This window comes from Ursus arctos, unplaced genomic scaffold (assembly GCF_023065955.2).
Source record: "Ursus arctos isolate Adak ecotype North America unplaced genomic scaffold, UrsArc2.0 scaffold_24, whole genome shotgun sequence".
Lineage (NCBI taxonomy): Eukaryota > Metazoa > Chordata > Mammalia > Carnivora > Ursidae > Ursus > Ursus arctos.
In genome coordinates, this window is record NW_026622919.1 from 37285657 (window position 1) to 37305100 (window position 19444).

General features: G+C 49.0%; 1 protein-coding gene across 1 annotated transcript in view; it reads left to right on the forward strand.

The window, feature by feature from the left end:
- Positions 1 to 19444, forward strand: part of ASIC2 (acid sensing ion channel subunit 2) — a 987213-nt gene that overhangs the window by 190998 nt on the left and 776771 nt on the right. The gene's annotated exons all lie outside the window — the stretch shown is intronic.

Here is a 19444-nt window from a genome sequence, read left to right on the forward strand (position 1 = left end):
GCCAGAAGTTTCCACATTGTGCTTGCTGTCCCAGGGCCTCAAGGGAGGGACCACTGTTGAGGGGGCTGGGATTGAAGGTGGCATTCCAGACCTCTCCCTGCACCCCCAGTTTCAGTGGAGAAGCATAAGCGTTTAGCATAATGGAATTCCATGCACAGTCTTATTAGAACCCTGTGTTTCACGGCTTTCAGCGTTTGAAGTGATGGGCATGACATGGTATCCCAGTGATAAATACAAATGTTAGCTAGCCTGAGAGCACATTAACCCCTGGCCTAGGTAGTGATTTCACCGCATGTGCCAAGGGCAAGGTGACGTTGTGCAAAGGGTTGGATCTGCTTTGGGCGGAGAGTGGTGCTGATGCCCCCTTCCCCCAGTATCTGTTCTAGTTCTCTCTGATGCCTCTGAGTTTTAGCTGGGCTCATGATCTCCCACATACATAAAGACGACATTTCTCAGCCCCACTCTGTACACCGGTATGGCCATATGGCTAGGCCTGGCTAACCGGATGTAAGCAGAAAGTTCCAGAAGCTGCTTCCTTCCCCTACCTCCTGTACGCTGCTTCTCGGAACACCAGAGTGACCAGAGCACATCCTGGACCACGAAGACAAGGAGGATGCCCTTGGGACTGTGCAGCAGGAAGCCAGAGGCTGCTTGGTCCTGAGGACTTGATGGCCCAGTCCTGCCTACCCCTGAGCTGGGATAGGGGAGTCAGTGTCTGTGCTGTTTCCCCTCCCATGAGCGCGGGGTTTTCTACTTCTGTCGGCCAGCTGAATTCTACCTGGTGTGCTCACGTGTAGACTAGATCAAGGTTTCTAATCAAAGTGTTACCCTCTCTGTCTTTGCAGGATAAAGAGAAAAGCATCTTTATTCCTTCAGTCTCCCTCAATGGGATTCTGAGGGTTTTGGCAACACTCAGCCTGGCCTTACACGGGGAGTGCATTAGGAACGTGCCAACAGGCCCTCGCTCTGGGTATGGCATAGATAGGGCCTTACGTGGTTCTTCGGGACCAGTAAACAGGAGGCCAAGACACTGTGGCTACCTGTTCTTCCGTTACCCAGCCTTGCTCAGCTTTCTGTGGCTTTGCCCCTGGACATGCTGGTGCACACGCTTGAAATCACCTCCACTCCCTTTGCAGATGACACATTCCCCGCCCCCCTAGTCCTAGGTCTGGTCTCCATGTCACCTCCTCAGAGAACCCTTCCCCAGTGCCTGGAAGTGAAACCCCATGGCTTCTTCATATTCTCATTATAGATTTAGGAAGGTGGCACACCGTTCTGTTTACTCTCAGAGAGGCGGCCCATCACAGTTGAGTATCCAGTGGTATTTACTGAGTGCTTACTACACGCCTGGCTATGTGCTGGCTGCTAGGTGGGCATGGAGTTTATAGTCTGGGGAGAAAGACAGTCAATGAAAGTGCAATTAAAAATTGGGATCCATATTCTAAAGGAGAAGAGACTGGGATTCTGTAAGGAAGAGCCAGCGTGGGGATGTTTGTGTCATCTTGATGAAAGACCCCTGTGGGTTTTATTATTCATGCAGGGAATCAGCCGTGAAGAGGCCAGGTAGTGGTATTCACCAGGGTTGGGTTTGTACCTCGGCGATACCATTTCTTCTTAGCTCTGTGACTTTGGGTCAGTCATTTATTCTAAGCCTGATAGGTAATAGCATCTGTCTCTCATTAAGCCCAGTGCACAGTGCCGGGCACGCAGCAAGAGTTCAATACATGTGATCTCTTGTTATATTTGAGTGTCTGTCATCCATCTGGAACGGGGTTGCTCTGAGGGCAGATTCTTCTGTTCCCTTTAGCATCCTGGGTATAGGATATGTAGTTGGCACCTCTGAAAGTCATTTGAATAATGATAGCCAACAGGTGCTGAATTCCACTATGTGCCAAAAGCTGTTCTTAGTTCATGGGCATTATTAACTCATTCGACAGTCTTAACAATGCTATGAGGCTGATGCGACTTTTACCCCCAGGTTATTAACGAAGCTGAGATCCAGAGAGATTGAGTCACTTGCTCGGTCTCAGGAGGAACTGGGGTTCATTCCCAAGCAACTACATCCCATTGCCTCTGCCATGGGTGAAAGAAACATATCTATCCTTTAAAAGAAATGCAGCCTCCTTTGGCCCATGTCTTTAATAGGGTGTAGGCTCTCGAAAGGTATACTAGTTTGGGAAATACATTCCCCCCCCAAAAAACAATTATATAAGAATCATCTCTACACTCCCTTGTTAACTGTAGGTGAATCAAGAAACAAAACAAATAGAATTAAATTCTTCACCTCTCAGTTGGCATTAATAGGACTCTGCCGGGAGCTTCGGGTTCCCTGGCATGTGTGTCTGAGCAGAAGCAAGACATCGCTCCCATGCTCATCCCCCCACACTCGCCCACCCTCCACCGCCCCCAGCCCATGGGCCCCACACCCCGTGCTCCCTGGTTCCTCCCTGCCTCTGGCGAGTTCTGCTATCTTCTTCCTGCTCTCTCTCTCTCTCTCTCTTATAGAACACCTTCATAAAACACCTTCACCCGAAGGCATCTGCAAGATGAGAAGTGTGCCTGCCAAGTCACCCTAGGAAGCCAAAATGCTTAAATTGCTTCTTTTATTTTCAAAAAAGTGTATGTTATTTGGAATGGAGAATGGCCTGACCGTGTCCTTGTGGGCCTGCTGTTCTGGGATATTTTGTTAGAAACTCCGGGAAAGGATAACGCCTTACATATCCCTAGCTCCTCTTGTTACAGAAATTGGAATAAACTGCCAAGAGTGCTGACACCACTGCTGTTCTTTTCATTAATGTTTTCTGAGGTGTGGGGCCACATCCGCCTTTAGCTGCCCCTCCCAATTATCCAGTTATGTAAGGAGGCATCGTGGGATGAGGCCAACCATAGACAGCCCCAAACGGTACCGTCAAAATGGTGACATGATTTCCACACTCCCCGTTCCACGGCTAATGTGGGGGCTCTCTGCTGTGACTCCAAGCTGATCCTGGGCTGAGGAAATGGGGAAGGGAACGGTCAGGGGACATCAGGTAAGCAGTGGGGAGAAGGAAGGAAGGAAGGGATATGAGGCTAGGGCTAGAATGACCAAGACCATTTTATGACTCAATAAATTACTAAGTGTTCATTGAGGTCCTACCAGGTGTTTAACTCTGGATTAAGCTCTAACCATAGGACAGCATATTAGAATCCATAGGTCTCCTTTCAATTTCTGGTCCCAACCATTTATTATAGACTCTCTGAGACTCATTTATTCTGTGAAATGAAATGATTTTATTTCTCCTAGAGAATCTTAGCCAGTTTTATGTGGCTGCTAGTAATAGTAATCCATTTAAGTCAACTTCATTAAATCAGAAAGTGTTGGAGGGATACAGTGGTATGCATTTTAAGGTCCCACAGGGGGTGTGGAGTCAGGAATGGAGTTAGCTACACTTTCTCAGTCTCTCCATCCACATCTCTCTCTCTCCCTCTCTCTCTTTTCTCTCTTCATCTCTCTTTCTTTCCTCTCTTTCTCTCTGCTTTTCTCTGCATGTTTGTTTAATTCATATCTGTCTGTCTCTGCTCCTTTCTGTGTGTTTCTGTCTCTCTTTTTGCTTCTCTGTGCATACAGTGGAAAATAGATAATCCACTATTGTGTCCCTGACTCCTGGGTCTGTAACATCTCAAGTCCAACAGTCATTGGAATTTGGGAGTCCCATTTACAAATGCCGAAGAAGGAGAATATGGTTGGCCCAGCCTTGCTCAGGAGATTGGACAAGACCATGTGGCTTGCTTCCCACCCATCCTGGCCTGGAATCAGGGCTATGAGAAAGAGCATGGGTAGGCTCTCCGAAAGGAGGTGCCAGGGAGAGAGCGATGGAAGACAGCTCTGGACACTGGGCTGCTGTAAGGAGTAAACAGGATTGGGGCACCTGGGGACTCAGTCGGTTAAGCATCAGACTCTTGATTTCGGCTCAGGTCATGATCTCAGGGTTGTGAGATCGAGCCCCGCATTGGGCTCTGCACTCAGTGAGGAGCCTGCTTGAGATTCTCTCTTTCCTCTCCCTCTGCTCCCCCCCCCACTCCATGCTCTCTCTCTTTCTCTTTAAAATAACAGATAATAAGTATTTTTTTTTTAAAGGAGTAAACAGGGTAAGGGGAAGTCATCTCGTTACAGTTTATGAGGACTCTGTACTCAGTGAGTACTAGAAAAATCCACTGCAACCGAAGCTCATGATTCACCATGAGGGGCATAAGCTGTTTTCCTGTCTTTTGCTCAAGTCTCCAACACGATGTGCCTGGCTTGTTGTCAGTGTTCCATAGATGCTCCTTGAATTAAGCAGAAGGAGAGGGATGGCATTGAACAGGAGGGTACAATTAAAGCCAGTGTGGAGTTGAACTCTAAATTAGGGCGCACTTGGAAGAGGCTGTCGTCATCCCGGGGTACCATGGAGTGGCTGGTTAGTCGACAGTGGCAGCTGACAGAGGGTTCACACAAGAGAAAGGGCTCCACGTTGCCTTGAAGACAGACGATCTGGAGAGGCAGCCGGAGAAAGAAACAATTCAAGACAAACAAGTGGTATGAATGGACACTTGGCGCAGAGCCTGGTGTGCTCCCGGTGGAGAGGAATGACAAGTGGGACCAAGTGAGAGCATGAGTGACGATGACGCGCATTGGGAAGCAGAACCAGGGGACACACAGAGGTCACTGGTAGAGACTGTTGAGAGGAAGACAGACACAGTCGAAAGGGAGGAGCAAGTGGTTCCGTGAAGGCAACTGCAAAGTGAGGCTGTCGGCCCCCTGCCTTCCCCAGCTCTGCTTAGCTGCAGGGGCTGGTCCTGGCTGGTCTCTGTGCCGAGGACATGCAGGCCTTAAGCAGCCCCACTCCCATCCAGAAGATGTACCCCAGCATCCCGGCGCCCGCTGCAGGCCTCATCTCTATGTGGCAAGGACATAAAACAGGGCGTCTGCTTTTGGGGTTCCTGACTTCCCTTCCCAGACCCTGATTGCTAGCCTGTTGAGTTGAGAAGCTGATCCCCTGCCTCATCTTAGCCAGCCCCCTCCGCCCAAGGACCAGATCTTAGCTCTGTGTATCCAGCCCTTGGTAGGGGCTGATCCCATTCTAGACAGACCCTAAGGCCAAGAGAGCATCTTTCACCTAACTAAAAAGAGACCCTCCCCAAGAGATCAGACACCGCCCCCCCCCGCCCCCGGAACATGGGTCAGGCCAGTGGTGCCCCAAGTTAGGCATGCTTCCTGCCAGGGTAGTCACTCTCTCCATGGCCCCACTCAGTGCCTAGTGACCTTTCTGTCCCCAGCAGCCTCCCCAATAAGATCTTAGCATGCTTTGAAGCCAAGGCCCTAGAGCTGATGACAGATCCATTTTCATTTAAATGATACAAAATCCTAGAGAAATGTAGATTGCTCTATAAGATACTTACATTCCCACAGCCCTGGAGGAGGTGGCTGATAAAACCAAGAGTCTCGAGAGAGATTGGGGGAGGTACTCTTTTGCCAACAGCGTGTTCTAATATACGCCCATGTATTTATAGAACACGCAGTGAGGAAAGAGTTTTTGTGCCTCTACCTTGAATCTATTAAAATGCCACCAGATTTCACACAAGTGGACAAGGACACATGGCCAGCCTCAGAACAGGTATATTTCCGCCGCGCCAATACCTTCCCTATGTTGCCCAGAATGTTAAGGGACAGATATTTGATCAACAGTGATTAGAAGCCCCAACCTCATTGGGTGGACCATTCATTCATTCATTCATTCATTCATTCATTCATTTTCTTCTCCAAATTTTTATTTAAATCCTAGTTAGCTAACATACAGTGTAATATTGGCTTCAGGAGTGGATACACCATAGGTCTCCCGCTCGGCAGTGCATCCCAGTCACCTGACAAGGGAGTAGATGTCAGTCCAGTGTCAGCCTCTTTGAAGACCGTCAGCTTGTGACCACCCTCGCAGACTTGTCCTGGGTCATTTCCCATTTGTCTGATGGCTGACTAGCTTCTTTCTCTGCCCCGGCAGGGTGGGGACTGACTTCAGGATACCTCAGTGCCAGTCACCTTTCTCCTATTTACCATTGTGGATGATGGCTGGTTGACTGAATGCCACATCTGCAAGTTCAGACCCCACATTAGCATTTCAGTCTCTCCCGCGTCCCCGCTTTACATATTATCTGCTGTCATACATCACTGTGCTGGGCTCCATGCACCCAGGGCTCCTTATCTACGTCAGCACACATCTCCGAAGCAGGGAGCCGAGGATGAGCATGGTGCAAGGGGGGGATGGGTAGCTGTAGCCTCTGCTGAGTGGGTATTGTCTTGCTGCCCACTGTCAGAATCTGCACTGAGATGGGGGGTGGGGGGTATTGTCTCGCTGCCCACTGTCAGAATCTGCACTGAGATGGGGGATAGGCGGTATTGTCTCGCTGCCCACTGTCAGAATCTGCACTGAGGTGGGGGGTGGGGGGTATTGTCTCGCTGCCCACTGTCAGAATCTGCACTGAGGTGGGGAGTGGGGGGTTAGTCATGGCTGCCTTGGATCTGATCCAGGACTAGTGTGAGTGTCTGCTAGGAACAGTGCCTTACGAATGCCTGATCCATGGTGTAGAAGAAAGAGCAAGGCCTTTCGTGTCATCCCCACACGAGTTCAGTCTCGGGTCTACCACATCAGAGTTAGGAAAACATTGACCTGCCGGGCGTCATGGTTTCCTCTCCTAAAGAGAGGAATGCTAGTGGTTACCTCCTGGTGAAAAACCATCTCTTAAACTAGACAGCTCAAGCAAATTGCCTGGTACACGGAATTGCTTCAATATATGTGTCTGTGTTCATCCCCATAAGAAACATCCCTATAAGGGCTCAAAGGCCATGCACATTTGGGATGATTCCTATTTCTGAAATTCTCTATCCAGCCCAAGATTCTCTACCCAATGGAAGATTTTTTTAAAGGTTTTATTGGAGGGGAGGGTGCACAAGTGGAAGGGGCGACAGAGGGAGAGGAAGAAGCAGACCCCTGGCTGAGCAGGGAGCCAGACTTGGGACTCGATCGCAGAACCCCGAGATCACGACCTGAGCCGAAGGCAGATGCTTAACTGACTGAGCCACCCAGGTGCCCCCCAAGGGAAGATTTTCAAGATGGCTTCAACCAGCTCGTGGGAGAAGAGTGTTCTATAGCTGTGGCTGCTAGCCTTCTACCTGACATGCCTTCCTGCCTGCAAGGGTGTTGTCCCGATGACGTGCTGGGACCCAGAGAAGATGTAGTGGCACAGCTCCTGAATTTCTTTGGGAAGAAGTCACCATAGTAACTGAGCCCAGAAGGGTAGTATGGCTTTTACATCTGATAGCATCTGTGTGGAGGCCTCTCCGGAGCCTGTAGAGTGTTCCGCGAGTCGTCCTCACTTCCCGCACGTTCCAAAGGCCCCACTCCCCAGTCCCAGCAGGAACGGATGTGGATAGGATGGACGTGGTGGTGTCCTTGTGGTGTCTCCTAAGTTTGCTCTCATGACCCTCAGCACTTCTCCGGGTTAGACCAGTGGCTCTTCACCTTGGCTGCATGATAGGGAGTTTGCAAAAACACTGATGAGCTCTGCCTCAGTGCATTTGTATCAGAATCTCGAGGGATGGATCCCAGGGATCTATATTTTTAAAGCTCCCTAGATGATTCTAAAGGGCAGGCAGGATGGAGAGCCACAGCTTAACACCAGGGCTTTTCTGATTTCGATGTGCATACAAATCACTTAGATCTCATTAAATTGCAGCTTCTGATTCAGCAGATCTGGGGCGAAGCCTGAGACTCTGCATTTCTAGTGATGCTGATGTTGCCCGTCTGGGAGCACGCCTGCGCAGCGAGGCTCTGAGGCCTTCCTGCCCACGACAGCTGTCATAATTTCAACCCCACTGCAGATACAGCCCTACATATCTTTCTCAGGACCAACCGTGAGCAGGAAAACCTATTCAGCTCAAGCCCCTCTCCTGAGCCCAGCGTGGAGCCCCGTGGCTATGAGTCTTACCCATCAGCGGCAGGTGCTTTGGAAACTAGAAACTCATCGCACGTCCAAACCCCTAGTTGTATAATTCAACTTGCTGTTCCCAAATGGCATCATCTACCCAAACTGGTATCCATAGAACACTGGGAAGCAAATATAAAACTCTTCCCTATTTAACTGGGAATTCTGAACAGACTGAATTTGAAATTTGAATAGGTTTCTTTGCCATGGGATGTATCAGGCATGCAAATAGGCGTTCTTCCCAAAGTTTTCTTTTTTTTTTTTTTCTTACTACAAAATACTTTATTTGTGGGACACCTAATAACATTTTGTAGACCCAGCGAGCTATAAACCCCATTTTGGAAAATGTTACTTTAGATTTATTTCTACAGACGTGAGATAAGTGTAGGGACAGAGGAGTATGGAGATCACTGGTGGGAATGTCCCATCAACATGCAGGAAAGAGAACCCTCCGCGGACCGTCATAAATTGTTCATGCGTCTGCAACCACGAGAGAGGAAGCCCAGGCCTGAGAAGAAAGATGGCCAAAGGTGCTAATTTGCCATGATTTTGAGAAATAAGGGGGATAATTTTTATGGCTGTTAGAAAGGAATAAATTGCTGCTACATGTTTATGGCACTGAGGAGAAAGGTTGAAACTGAAATATTCTTGCAAAGGCAAAGGTCTTGGGAGATGGGCCAGTGGAATGGATGCAGCTTTGTTGAGGCTATAATTTCTTCTCTTCATGTTTATTATTTTTTGGAATATGAAAGAGCCCCGCAAGCAGAGAAGACTGCCGTGTTGGGGCAAACGTGCCGTGCAGAGTGTGGAAGGAGGCTCACTGTGATTTCGTTTCTTCATGTGGATTTGACAGTCATCTCCTGGAAATTGATGAATTTGGGGGAAATGGTAGTATTTTTAACAGTTCTGGCAGAATTTCTGCTCTTCTGTTCTACTCCTTGAAGAATTGGGGTCTTACAGGTTTTTTTTGTTTTCCTCCCAAAGTGTAGGTTCCTAGTGAATTCTGGCCAGTGGTTGGAAACTTGTGACCCCACTGATGGGTAGAAAGCCCAGATGATGATTATCTTGTGTTGACTGCCAGGGGGCCTGCTTATTCGCTGACCCCAGCGAATGGCACCTGCCACAGCCCAGTCATGTCTGCGGGCACAGAGCCGTGGAGTCAGGACACGGGTGCACCATCCCTGTCCTTCGCATGGCCGAGATGGATGTTCACCTGTATAATTTTGATACTTTACAATAGAGACAACTTCAAAATTAGGAGCCTCTGGCCTTAGCTGAACGAGAAGGTGTGCATTTCAGGGTCTGACCCTAGTTTACTTTAGTATGAACTGGATTCTTCGCTGTAATGCTGGGTTAATTCTCCTTGAGGGCGCTGTGTTGGTTAAGGCTTAGTTGCACTCATTAGAAAGAACTCTGGGTCATTGAAGGGAAAGGGATTTATGACTCTGTTTTAGGTGGCTTACAAAATAGTTGACAGGGCTGAAGGAAGATGATAAGCTCCCAGGAACGATTCCCAGGCTTCAGAGCCTCTCCTTCGGCTGCAGCTGGTCCTCCCAGTTGCACAGCACACCACCCCCCCCCACCCCCCGCCCACTGAACTCAGATTCCAATTTCAGTCTTGTGCAAGGGCACAAGAGAACCCAGATCACAGTCAGATCCCTAGGTCCAAGAGAGTCTGGGAAATGTAGTTTTAGCTTTCCCAGTTTCTGCAGCACTGAAAGACCTACAAAAAGGAGCTCAGAATGGTTGCAGAGTGAGCAAATCGACCGGCCCCGGGACTGGAGTGGTGGGACATAGCTACAATATCGTCATTAAGCCAGTGATGAAAGCTGTTATAATCATGAAGCAGTCGTCCTCCTGACTGGAAATGCAGAAGCCCTGATTGGAACCAGGCTCCCGGGGCAATTTAGCAGAGTCCCGGAAACCAGGTCAATACCACTACACCTCTGTTTACTAACATCGCAGTATTTGCTGCATCGTCAAAAGTCGACGCCATTAGAATTCTGGAACTTCAAGGCAGTCTGAGGGACTAGCCTGTTCAGATCCCTCATTTCATAGAGCTGATCACAGTTGCTAACTCTTCTTTTTAAAAAAAAAAAAATGTATTTATTTGTCAGTGAGAGAGGGAGCACAAGCAGCGGAATGAGAGGGGGAGAAGCAGGCTCCCTGCTGAGCAAGGAGCCAACGCAGGGCTCCATCTCAGGACCCCGAGATCATGACCCGAGCGGAAATCAAAGGTCGGACACTTAACCCACTGACCCACCCAGGTGTCCCAACTAACTCTTCATTTTTAAATCTGTCTCGCTCCGTGCAATGTGGCTTTGCAGGAACTGGGACTTGGTCACGTTAATATTCCCAGTGCTGAGCTCGATTCCAGGCCCATAGTGGGTGCTGCATGATAATCAAAGAAGAGAAAACGAGGAAAGGAATGGAGAAAAGAAATTGAGGCCTGCCTCAGAGAATTCACCAGACATGGGTTTGACCCACAGACGTGGGGGAGGAACCAGGTGAGAACCCGGATTCCCTGTCTACCGGTGGGAGGTCAGGGTCAGGACCAACAGCCCCAATAATGTGGCTGCTGAAGACAGTGTTCCTTCTGTGGCTCCTGGTGCTGCTGTAATCCCAGAAGTTTGCCAAGTTTGGAGAGAGTAAGGCGAGGCAGAGGCATGAGTGAGCCAGAGGGAGGAGTCCGTGATAAAAAACAGACTGCTCCGGAGTGCAGAGCCGGAAGTACCAAACCAGAGACTCTGCGAGCCAGAGAGAGGCAGGAAAGGGTCAGAAGAGCCAAAGAGAGAGCTTGGTTCTGCGGGTACCCCTGTGAAGGGATGTCCTCCTCAACTGGATTCCCTCTGGGTTTGTCGGGACTTGATGCATAAAAGAGGCACCAAAATCCAAAGAAGTCAGCTCCCAGGACCAGGAGCCAGGGAGCTGTGAGCCAACCTCCCTGTCTCTCCAGTTAGCATCGTACCACCTCCTGTGGTCTTCAGCTCGGCTTGGTGACAGGAAGAGGCCTGCAGCTCACAGGTAGAAATTTGCAGCCTCCTGCTGTGGCAATGAAACGGTTAAATGAGCAACCGGGTTCCCCCCCCCCCATGCCCCGCCTTCTCCAACATCTTGTGGGCTGCCTTACACCTCACTGGGTGTGTGTAAAACTGTCTATTAGTGGGTCTTTATTGCACTTTGGCAAGGAAATTGTATGAAAATAGACCAAGCTTTGCTGTTCTGAGGTTAAGTACTTTTTACTCGGCTGATAAATAACCTGATAGGGATTTTTTTTTTTTTTTACTTGTCTTGAGTCAAAACAATACAGTTAGTGTTTAGATTTTTATTCCCATCCCTGCCATAACAAATAGTACACAGTAGGGCATTTATTTTAATGAGAATGCACAGGCTTTCAGTGTTGGGAGAGGACGTGGTTGGGGTTTTTGCTAGATATATATTCTTAAGATTATGTGCTCTGTGGGGGTGGGGGTGATACAGGGGACCCTCTGGAATAATATTCAGAACAAGAATGCAAAACCACTAATAACTTTCTTTTGCTGGTCAGTTCCAGGAGACTCCATCTGGGGGATGACTGTGGTAATGGCTGCCTTCCTCCCCATGTTTGACTGGCTGGGGAATACACACTGGCTCCATTACCCTCATGCTTGAAGAATACACATGGAACCTTATTAATGTGTAGTGAGGGTGGTGGAGGGAGGGAAGGAACTAACTTTGTTGGTATCTACTATGTGCTGAGTACCATGTGTTATCTAGGTTAAATTTTTGAAATGCCTGATAACCCTGGGAGAAAGGGATTGCCATGCTTTGTGACCAGTGAAGTAATTAGGCTCCCAGAAGTTAGGTAGGATACTCTCCCACCCTCGTAATTTAGTACTCGTTCAATGACCTATGAAGACTGTCTTGTACAGTGGTACAGGTTGTGCACTGCACAACTCCAGGTAGCTCAGTTCATGTGGACACCCTGGAATCTTGAGGTTCTTAACCTGCACAATTGTATAAAATATATTAAGTGCTGGAAATAAGGAAGGAGGAGGACACAGTCTTATATACATAACATGAAGACATCTGTACATAACATACAAATTACAGAATATCATTGTCATTGAATTTGAAGCACACATTTTAGGGTTCCAAATTTAAGTGAGACAGTCCTCTCATGTATCTGATGCTGGGTCTCCCAGGCCCTTTTGTAGAGAAGGGACTCAGACTTCTTCACTAGAGGTAATCCACATCATCACGTCCCCACCCTTGTCCTGTTTCCTTCTGGCTTCTCCCGACAGGCTCTGAATTTCACCAGCGCATTGCTCAGATACAGCACCTCCCCTTCTGCTTTGTTCATGTCAGATCCCAGCCATCCTCAGGCTTTGGCCACACTAGCTTGGTTCCCACATTTTCCTGCGGCTCACCCCGGGAGCCCATGCCTAGGTGCAGCTCATTACTCCCGCTTCGGTGTTGACAGCTGGCAGCAGTCCCGCCGCATTCTGTGGCTCAGCTAGGACACGGAGAGGTTAAATACTTTGGTGACACCACCTCAGCGGAAAACTTTCCTGCATCTTCTCTTTGGGGAGTTTCTTTAGAACTTTGACTCACCTTCCCATTGTTTCTTCAGACTTGAGCATTTTCACCTTCGCGACGAAATATGAATTTAGGAAGCCGACAAAAGTCATTGGAGGAAGGGGGGAAGTTGAGACATTCAAAGCAAATGTGACTATAACATGGAAGCTAATGTTCTTGTGGGCCCTAGGACCTGTCAACAATGATGTACTGTCTTCATTTAGAATGGGGACAAAATTGAGACCTTCAGACTAACTGACCAGCACTCATTAAAATTGCCAAGATCATGAAAGAAGGAGGAGTGGTCACAGATCGGAAGAAACCAGAGACATACGACAACTCAGTGTGGTGTGGGATCTTGGATTTTTCTGGGATCGTGTACGTTGCTAACATTAAGGAAGGCGGGGGGAGGGAATACAGGAATGCTACTATTTTTGTAGCTTCTCTTTAAGTCTAAAATTATTTCAAATACAAACTTAAAAAAAAAAAAGAAGGAAATGTGGGCAGAGCACCCCACCTGGGGAAAAAATGAAATTAAATGTCATCCTATTTGGAAACCCTTTGCCTTGCCAGTATCTCGTATGGTTGCAGGGAAAATCTACGACCCTTCCGTTAACCCAGCGCGTTCTGCTTTGCTGCTTCCTCTGGTTTGAGTACAACTAGTCCGCATTGCCATCATTGTCCCCATAACCTATATTCATTTTCCATGTGCGGTTTCCACCATGGCATCCCTGGTGTAAATCCACTTCCAACGGCCTGTCCACACTCTCAGACTTGTTTACACCATGGCAGTAATTATCCACACAACAGACCCCTTTCCTCCCAGAAGCCCTTCCACAACCGCTCTTCTGGGGGAGACATTGTAGCTACTGGTGGGCTCCCCAGCCACAGGCTCGCGCCCAGTTGGACCTCAGCTCAGCACTTCAGCTAGAACGCGACGGCTACGGAACTGGAATTTCAGATGCATTGGAGCAGAAGCCATGTTGTTGGCAGTGGTGCGGAGCTTTCCGAGGAGATGCACTATTTTGAAATGCAGCGCCGTTTGACACATTTGGGGGCATTTATTGCAAATGCTGTTTTACCACTTTACAGCCCTGCCTTTTGTGTGTTGGGAGTGGCTTCCAGCTGAATTTCCAGGGAAAGTCAATATAAACCAATTCGAGAGAGCTGGATAAAGACACATTTGATTCAATTCAAAACCGTGTTTTAAATACCACAATGGAGCAGACGCTATGCTATGTAATGGCAGCACAAAGATGATTAGGACGCGGTCTTTGTCCTCGGGCCGTGCCAAGAGTAGTGGGGCGACATGCCACAATACAACATTTCATGCGAAAGGGGAAGGGAGGGAGAGAGAGAGGCTTCTGGGCAGAACCATCTTTTTTTTTCTGGAGCAATGGAAGTGCATTTGATAGACGCTGTGCAGAATATCAATGAACTTGGACGGAGGAAATGGGCTCTGAGCGCGTCTCATCTTGACACTCAATATTTGGAATAGCGGCTCACATTTCTTTCCAAAGTTCCTTCTTCTCAGTGTCTGTCTGCTGGCCGCACGTGCAGATAACCTGCTAAGGGACAGTATCGCTTTAATGTGGTATATGCCACTGGCTCTCCGTCGTGCCTGACCGTCAGCTCCGAGCTCCGGTAAAACTCCATCATCTCAAAGCCTCCAGCCACCCACCCCAAGGCTCCGACTCAGTAGGGACCAAGGAGCTGCTCCCCACTCGTGTCTGATTCATTTCAAGCAAGGATGTCCTCCAGTCGCCCTATATCAAGAGGGCGTGCATCGCTCTGGGGACTTGCCGAGAGCAGAATACAGGAGCGACAGGTGGGGCTAGGACCACTCGTTGTACAACCCTAGGGGACAGCAGGCACACAGGATGCAATGTGAGTGTTGCCTTCACCACTGAGGTCAGATAGGCCCAGGCCACAGGTGACAGTGTGGATTGTAATCTCTGGGGTAAACTTTCCCATATTATAAATGCTATACCCTAGTCCCAAGAGGATTCAGATTAGTGAGATGCCCAGAGGGCCGAGGCTCTGTCGCTGTGAGGTTGGAGCCACTCCTGAAGCCAGAGAGGATCCCCAGCATCCACCAAGCCACAGAGAGCCCCTGACAGGGGCCAAGCCATTGGGCTAAGGCATCCTCTGGGAGTTCCGAGCCTCCACAGGTCAAGGGTGCAGACCCTCCTCCCCTTCCTCCTCCTCCTAGTCAGCGCTTTGTGTCCACTGCACAGCTGAGGAATGACTATGAATATTTATCCCCTGGCTGTGCCAGAGTCACTTGCCTCTCTGCATATGCAAAATCAGAACTTACTTGGGCTGGCGGGAAGGAAGATTCCCCTAAAGAAAACATCTGATGGAGTGGGTTGAACCGGGTGGGACAACAACAGCTGGCGATGAGAAGTAGGAGGATTGCTGTGGAAGTGGCTCCCATTGCTGCCCCAGCTTGCAAGATGCCGTCCCAGGGAAAGGCGTGTTCAGACCAGGGAGAAAAGCACTGTCCTAGCCTGAAGGCAGGTGAAGTAGAGCTCCTGCTCGGGGCCCTCTACCAGGCCCCAAGGCAGAAAGCCAAAAGAGCAGAGATACACAGTGTCTTTGCCTGGAGGCAATCGGGGGTTGCTTGGACAACAATATAAATAGAACAATTCATGCACATTTGAAAAACATTGTACCTTATTGAGTACCTACTGTATGCTAAAGGCTTTGCATCTTTTATCTCATTTAGGCCTCAAGATGACGCTGTCAGTTTCGCTACTGCTGTCTCCTTTGTACACAGGGAGGAACTGAGGCTCGGAGGAGTTAGGTGTCTGCTGCAAAGTCATGCTCTAGTAAATGATAGTTTCAGGATGTGAATTCAGGTTTTATCAGGTCTAAAGTCCATGTTCTTTCTTTTTTAAGATTTTTTAAATTTATTCATTTGAGAGAGAGAGACGGAGAGACAGAGTACAAGCAGGGGGCGAGACAGAGGAAGAGGGAGAAGCAGACTTTCCTCTGAGCAGGGAGCCTGACGGGCTCAATCCCAGGACCCTGGGAGGCAGACGTCCAAGGAAGACGTCCAGCCATCTGAGCCACCCAGGTGCCCCTAAAGTCCGTGTTCTCCTCCTACCAGTGTTCCGCCTCTTAGGATGTGATTTAAAGAGAATCCCACAATTTCAGGAAATGAGGGATAGACACCAGGTCACTGCATGGTGGAGGGTAATCAGAGATGATTCCCCACCAGGACCAGCTCAGCCTGGGAAGACATCCAGGTATCAACCATGCTTGAATTATGGAAGCTTTTCAATAGCCATTTGCCTGTTGGCCCTAACTAAACGAGGCAGTCCCCTAAAGGGCTGTGTTGGCGCCGTTCTCTCTCTCTCTTCTTTCTTTCTTTCTTTCTTTCTTTCTTTCTTTCTTTCTTTCTTTCCTTCCTCCCTCCCTCCCTCCCTCCCTCCCTCCCTCCTTTCTTTCTTTCTTTCTTTCTTTCTTTCTTTCTTTCTTTCTTTCTTTCTTTCTTTCTTTCTTTAAGATTTTATTTATTTATTTGAGAAAGAGAGAGCACAGACGGGGAGGGACAGAGGGAAAGGGATAAGCAGACTCCGCGCTGAGCAGGGAGCCCGATGTGGGGCTCGATCCCAGGACCTTGAGATCATGACCTGAGCCGAAAGCAGACACTTAATCGACTGAGCCACCCACGTACCCCAGCGCCATCATCTCTCAAGAAAAGCACAGCCTGGCATGAATGGAGGCCTGTCCTGCAAGGAGTGTCCTCTGCTTCTGGACGCACCACTGGCCAGGCGAGGGGTAAGCAGTCCTCGCCCCAGTGCTGCCACCAAGCCCGATTTGTATAAATGAGGAAATCAAGGAGTGGAGGGTTTAGAGGAGCCACTCAAAGCCATAACATTTAGAAAGTTCTGAGCTTGGATCTAAAACCCGGTCATCCAACACCAGAGTGGAGCTTCTCCGCCACGGGCCAGAGTTACAGTGTGGGCGCGGAAGTGCCACGAGTGATCCGTGCGTTCAGGAGTACGACCGTGTTTGTCATTAATGCCAACAGTCAGAACTGGCAGGGCCGGGTTGTTTATCCCGTCCTGCCCTTTTGTGGACTTCCAGGGAGACTGAGACCCAGCAACGGCCAGTGTCTTGTCCATCATCACGTGTGACTTGGGGCTACGCTGACCCCAAGTCAATAACCAAGATGTCTTGACTATAGCACTTCTCTCACCTACTCATGTCCGAGATGTCAACTGATTATCCACCCCACTGCGATTAACTCCATTTAGCAGATGAAGAAACTGAGTCCCATTGAAGTTAAGGACTTGCCCCAATTTACACAGCTAGTGGATGTTGAAGCTTGCATTCAGACTCAGGTCTGAATTATTCCAAATGTAGGCTCTTGTCCCACAGGGGACGTCAATGTGACTCTCATAATGGTGGCTCCCAGTGAGAGGTGAGAGCACCCAGGAGGGCACAGCTCTGCTAGTATCTGTTCTCTACTCAGAAATATGTAAAACGGGCATCATGAGGCCCAGTGCACGCACACACACACACACACACACACACACGCAAACAGCTTCTCAGTCCACCCTCCCTTCTTCTCCACCACCCCCCCACTCGAGAGCCCCAGCAGACTTTCCCACCCATTATCCAAATGTACTCTAGGTTTATACCCAGAAGCTTAATTTCACATCTGGCAGGAAGCGATTGTGCAAAGTTGCTGAATCCTTTTCTCCACCCCCTTAGGGGGTTCACCAAACCCCATCATCCCAGAAGTGTCAAAATATTTTCCATTCTCCAGCAAAACCAAAAGTGGCATAGAGTTGGAGAGTCCAAAACAAGAAGGCCTAACACCAAGCAGCGTGAACACAAAATTCTCCTTCAGGAATCCAAGGGGCTGTAGGTTCTGCCCTGGGGCTCGTAGCTGAAGAACGCCCCTGTGGCTGATAGCAACTTAGGTGAGGCTTTGCAAGAGTAAGCTCTCAGAAACCCGCGTCAAGTGGAGAAGCCACCAATCAGCATAGGTGGGTGATGGATGGACATGTAGGAGGGTAGGAATAACATGTGTCGAGTGTCTCCCACTGTGAACCACATGCCGTATGAAGCATCACTGAACCTGTACACTGCCGTGAGACGTGATCCAGTTTACCTGTTGTATGGATGAAGGTTCTGGACTAAGAATCCAAGATCCTGAGAATTTGTCCGGGATCTGCTACTAACTGGTTGCGTGGCCTTAAATGAAAATAGAGAAATCCAGAATGGGCTCTGAAATCATCAGACATTCTCCGGGTAGTGGATACCCAGCTATGTGTCTGGCTGTCCCCCTGGCTTGTGCACCTGGCTGACATTGCTAACTGATCATATGGCTCCTTCCCAGGGATCCTGGATGAAACTCCAGAATCCTCTTCAAAAGAGCCTTGTAGGTGACCACCTCCTGTACATTGGAATTGGCACAAAAGATGAACTGTATTTATAGCCAAACCTGACCAGGGTCCAGTCTTTATTTTGAGGATGAGGCTATCAAGGCTCAGAGAGGAGCACTAACATACTTAAGGTCACACAGCAGTAAGAAACAGGTCTAGAACTCAGGGCTCAGGGCACAGCGTGCGTTACCAAAGGCAACTCCTCATAAAGGGCGTGGTCGTGCAAGCCCTGTGCGGCAGAACAGCTCATTTCCATTGTGTTTGACCAAACGGATTTAAATTCTGGAAACAGCTCCTCAGGCTCTTCCTTCCAGAATGCCCCTTTCTTGCTCAGCTGAGCAGCCAAGATGAACACTGTACCCAGCGTGTTAATGTGTGCCTGGCATTAGCACAAAACTAACATTTTATTTCCCTTCCATAGTATGTAATTTCTTTGGAAGTTGAAGTGTAATGAAATTGGTGTTTATTATAATTAATAAAAGCCCCATAACTTTAAATTGGGTCATAAATCTTGCAGGGAAATCCAATACCGCTGCAAGAGCCATTCCTTTCCCAGAAGGGGCTCTTCGGAGGAAGGAGGCAGCGGGCCCCCTCCTCCCAACCAGAGGCCGGCTGTGCTCGCTCAGGCGGCCGGCTCTCTGCTGCCCATCTCTTCGGGTCACAGACGGAGCACAACAGCTCGTGGCTGTGCAAACAGAAACGTGCCTCAGGCCTGCGCTTGTAGATACCACTCGAGTGTGAGCATCGCCTGCGTTGTCAGCTTAGCGAAAGGCTTATCTTGAGAAATAAAACGATGTGCTTTCTGGGTGCCAGGACTGTGCTAGAGAGAAAGGCGATGCTGCCCTTGCCCTCCCCAAGGACTCTCCATGCTCCTGGTCCAGTGAGGAAGGCGTGCTTGCCAACCGACATGTGCAATTCCGTGTGGTTGTACCGGTAGAGAGGGAGTGTAGACGTGAAGGGGTTGACCTTGTCTTTGAGTGATGTCAAGAATGATGGGGATGACGTCAATGAGAAAGAGAGAGAGTGGTGAGAAGGGTTTTGAAAGCCGATTAGAGAGGTTACCGGGGGGGCACAAAGATCCTTCCAACACCTCACACTCACCACCGCATCAGAGCCCCGGTTCTGCCTGGAAAACTCATTTACGTCTTTGAGTGGCTGGTTCCTCAGCATGCACAAGTCAGTGTGAAATCACCTGAAAAGGCCTTCCCCCCGCCCCCGCCCGCCACCCAGGTCTCCCCTTCCCACTCTTTTGCTATCATACTACCGTTTCTGTTCCATTTACAAAGCCAGCAGCTCTGGGAAGTTACCTTTTTTATTTGTTTCCTTGTTCATTTCTATTTCCCAAATGCCCAGTACCATGTAAACACTGTTACAACAAGAACCGTGTCTAGTTTATTTACTGTTGCTGCCCCTATACCTAGAACAACTCCAGACACCTCATGGACAATTAATAACGATTCTAGGCAGAGATTCATGAAACTGCATGGCTC